The 4,520-nt window shown below is 39.7% G+C and overlaps 1 pseudogene; it reads right to left on the bottom strand.

Annotated features, from left to right (window-relative positions):
* Nucleotides 1-333: 333 nt before the first annotated feature.
* Nucleotides 334-1,444, bottom strand: LOC100412900 (glyceraldehyde-3-phosphate dehydrogenase pseudogene; annotated as a pseudogene).
* Nucleotides 1,445-4,520: the final 3,076 nt, after the last annotated feature.

The raw sequence follows: 4,520 nt of genomic DNA, 5'->3' as shown, positions 1-4,520 counted from the left end.
TTTTGGCTACTGCAGACTTGTAGTATAGTTTGAAATTGGGCAGCATAATGCCTTCAGCTTTGTTCTTTTTGCTTAGGATTGTCTTGGCTATTTGGGCTCCTCTTTGGTTCCATATGAATTTTTTTTTTATTTTTTTGACTGAGCACAGGGGGCTTTACTGATGGTACACAACAAGGTGGGGCTCTCTAGGCCCCTTACTCTTCAAGGGGTCTGCATGGAAACTGTGAGGAGGGGCGATTCAGTGTGGTGGGGGACTCAGTGTGGCAGGGACTCCCCAGGAGTGAGGGCCTCTCTCCCTCTCGTGCTTTTGCAGGGGCTGGTGGTCCAGTGGTCTTACTCCTTGGAGGCCATGTGGGGCATGAGGTACACCACCCTGTTGCTGTAGCCAAATTCATTGTTATACCAAGAAATGAGCTTGACAAAGTGGTTGTTGAGGGCAATGCCAGCCCCAGCATCGAGATGGAAGAGCGAGTATTGCTGTTGAAGTCAGAGGACACCACTTGGTGCTCAGTGTAGCCTAGGATGCCCTTGAGGGGGCCCTCTGATGCCTGCTTCACCACCTTCTTGATGTCATCATATTTGGATTTTTTTTTTTTCAGATGGCAGGTCAGGTCCACCACTGACATGTTGGTGGTGGGGACACGGAAGGCCATGCCAGTGAGCTTCCCGTTCAGCTCAGGGACGACCTTGCCCATGGCCTTGGCAGCGCCAGTAGAGGCAGAGATGATGTTCTGGAGCGTCCCGCAGCTGTCATGCCACAGTTTCCCAGAGAGGCCATCCACAGTCTTCTGGGTGGCAGTAATGGCATGGACTGTGGTCATGAGTCCTTCTGTGATACCAAAGTTGTCATGGATGAGCTTGGCCAGGAGCGCTAAGCAGTTGGTGGTACAAGAGGCATTGCTGACAATCTTGAGGCTGTTGTCATACTTCTCATGGTTCACGCCTGTCACAAACATGGGGGCATCAGCAGAGGGGGCAGAGATGATAATCCTTTTGGCTCCCCTCTAAAAGTGAGCCCCAGCCTTCTCCATGGTGGTGAAGACGCCAGTCGACTCCACCACATACTCAGCGCCAGCATCGCCCCACTTGATTTTGGAGGGATCTCGCTCCTGGAAGATAGTGATGGGATTTCCATTGATGACAAGCTTCCTCTTCTCAGCCTGGACAGTGCCATGGAATTTGCCATGGGTGGAATCATAGTGGAACATGCAGACCATGTAGTTGAGGTCAATGAAGGGATCACTGATGGTGACAGTATCCACTTTACCAGAGTTAAAAGCAGCTCTGGTGACCGGGTGCCCAATACAACCAAATCCATTGACTCCGACCTTCATCTTCCTCATGGTGTCTCAGATGCAGCTGGCAATAGGAGACAAGATGCAGCCGTTTGTGGAACAGGAGGAGCAGGGAGCCTCCATGTGAATTTTAAAATAGTTTTTCTATTTCTGTGAAGAATGTTCATGGTGGTTTAATAGGAATAGCATTGAATCTGTAAGTTGCTTTGGGTAGTATGGCCATTTTCATGATATTGGTTTTTCCTATCCATGAACATAGTTTTTTTTCATTTGTGTCATCTCTGGTTTCTTTGAGCAATGTTTTTTAGTTCTCCTTATAGAGATCTTTCACCTCCCTAGCTAGCTGTATTCCTAGATATTTTTTTCTTTCTGTGGCAATTTTAAATTTGAGTTCATTCATGATTTGGCTCTTGGCTTAACTTTTGTTGGTGTATGGGAGTGCTAACAATTTTTGCACATTGATTTTGTATGCTGAGGCTTTGCTGAAGTTGCTTATCAGCTTAAGAAGATTTTGGGCTGAGAAAATGGGGTTTTCTAAATACAGAATATGTCATCTGAAAACAGGAATAGTTTGACTTTTTCTCTTCCTATTTGAATGCCTTTAGTTACTTCTCTTGCCTGATTGCTCTGGTCTGAACTTCCAATACTATGTTGAATGGGAGTGGTGGGAGAGGACATCTTGGTCTTGGGACAGTTTTCAAGAGGAATACCTGCAGCTTTTGCCCATTCAGTATAATGTTTGCTGTGGATTTGTCATAAATGGCTCTTATTGAGATATGTTTCTTCAATACTTAGTTTATTGAGAGTTTTCAACATGAAGGGACATTGAATTTTATTGAAAGCCTTTTCTGCCTCTGTTGAGATAATTATGTGGATTTTGTCTTTATTGCTGTTTATGTGATGAATCACATTTATTGATTTGCATATGTTGAACTAACTTTGCATCCCAGAGATGAAACGTACTTGATTTTGGTGGATAAGCATTCTGCTGGATTCAGTTTGCCAGTATTTTGTTAAGGATTTTTGCATTGATGTTCACGAAAGATATTGGCCTGAAGTTCTTTCTTCTTTCTTCTTTTTTAAAATTTCTGCCAGGTTTTAGTATCAGGATGATGCTGGCCTCATAGAATGAGTTAGGGAGGAGTCCCTCCTTTTCAGTTTTTTACAATGGTTCTGGTAACAATGGTACCAGCTCTTCTTCATGCATCTGTTAGAATTCAGCTGTGAATCCATCTGATCCTGGGATCATTTTGGTTGGTAGGCTATTTATTACTGTCTCAATTTCAGAACTACTTATTGGTCTGTTCAGGGATTCAGTTTCTTCCTGATTCAGTCTTGGGAAGGTGTATGTGTCCAGGAATTTATTGATTTCTCGTAGATTTTCTAGCTTATGTGCATAGAGTTGTTTATAATATTCTCTGACGGTTGTTTGTATTTTTGTGAGGTATCCATTATTGGTTTGTATTTTGTATTTTTGTGAGGAATCCATTATTGATTCCAATTGTGTTTATTAGAATCTTTTCTCTTTTTTTCTTTATTAGTCTAGCTAGTGGTCTATTTTATTATTTTCTTCAAAAAAACCAGCTCCTGAATGTATTGATCTTTGAAATAATTTTCAGTCTCTAGAATCTTTTCTCTTTTCTTCTTTATTAGTCTACCTACTGGTCTATTTTATTATTTTCTTCAAAAGAAAACGCAGCTCCTGAATGTATTAATCTTTTGAAATAATTTTCAGTCTCTAGAATCTTTTCTCTTTTCTTCTTTATTAGTCTACCTACTGGTCTATTTTATTATTTTCTTCAAAAGAAAAAACAGCTCCTGAATGTATTGATCTTTTGAAGTGGTTTTCTTGTCTCTATCTCCTTCAATTCAGCTCTGATTTGGGTTATTTCCTGTCTTCTGCTAGCTTTGAGATTTGTTTGCTCTTAGTTCTTTAGTTCTTTCAGTTGTGATGTTAGGTTGTTAACTTGAGATCTTTTTAACTTTTTGATGTGAGCAATTAGTGCTATAAATTTCCCTTTTAACACTGCCTTAGCTGTCTTTCATTCTGGTGTGTTGTATCTTCGTTCTCATTAGTTTCAAAGAATTTCTTGATTCCTGTCTTAATTTTATTTACGCAAAAGTCATTCAGGAGCAGATTATTCCATTTCCATGCAAGTGTACGGTTTTGAGTGAATTTCATAGTCTTGAGTTCTAATTTGATGGTTCTGTGGTCTGAGACACTGTTTGTTATGATTTCTGTTCCATTGCTCTATATGTCTGTTTTGGTACCAGTACTGTGCTGTTTTGGTTACTGTGGCCTTGTAGTATAGTTTGAAGTCAGGTAGTGTGATGCCTCCAGCTTTGCTCTTTTTGCTTAGGATCATCTTGGGTATACAGGCTCTTTTTTGGTTCCACATGAAATTTAAAGTAGTTTTTTCTAATTCTGTGAAGAAAGTTCATGGCAGCTTGATGGAGATAGCATTGAATCTATAAATTATTTTGGGCAGTATAGCAATTTTTATGATATTGATTCTTTTTATCCATGAGCATGGAGTGTTTTTCTATTTGTTTGTGTCCTCTCTTACTTACCTGTGTAGTGGTTTGTAGTTATCCTTGAAGATGTCTTTCACATCCCTTGTTAGTTGTATTTTTAGGTATTTTTTTCTCTGTGTGGAAATTGTGAATGAGAGTTCACTCATGATTTGGCTCTCTGTTTGTCTGTTGTGCAGGAATGCTTGTATTTTTTGCATATTGATTTTATATCCTGGGACTTTGCTGAAGTTGCTTATCAGCTTAAGATTTTGCACTGAGACAATGGGGTTTTCTTTTTTTTTTAATCTCTTTTTTTGTTGGGGGTGTGTTTCTAAATATACAATCATGTCATCTGCAATCAGAGACAATTTGACTTCTCTCTTCCTATTTGAATATCCTTTATTTCTTTCTTTTGCCTGATTTCCCTGGACAGAACTTCCAATACTATGTTGAATAGGAATGGTGAGAGAGCGCATCCTTGTCTTGCACCAGTTTTCAAAGAGAAGCTTCCAGCTTTTGTCCCTTCAGTGTGATACTGGCTGTGAGTTTGTCATAATTAACTCTTATTACTTTGAGATACTTTCCATCAGTACCTAGTTTATTGAGAGTTTTTAGCATAAAGGAGTGTTGAATTTTATCAAAGGCCTTTTCTGCATATATTAAAAGAATCATATGGTTTTTTGTCATTGGTTCTGCTTATGTGATGGATTA

The sequence above is a fragment of the Callithrix jacchus genome, chromosome 14, assembly GCF_049354715.1.
Source record: "Callithrix jacchus isolate 240 chromosome 14, calJac240_pri, whole genome shotgun sequence".
In the NCBI taxonomy this organism is placed as follows: domain Eukaryota; kingdom Metazoa; phylum Chordata; class Mammalia; order Primates; family Cebidae; genus Callithrix; species Callithrix jacchus.
This window is presented reverse-complemented; position numbering and strand designations above follow the sequence as displayed.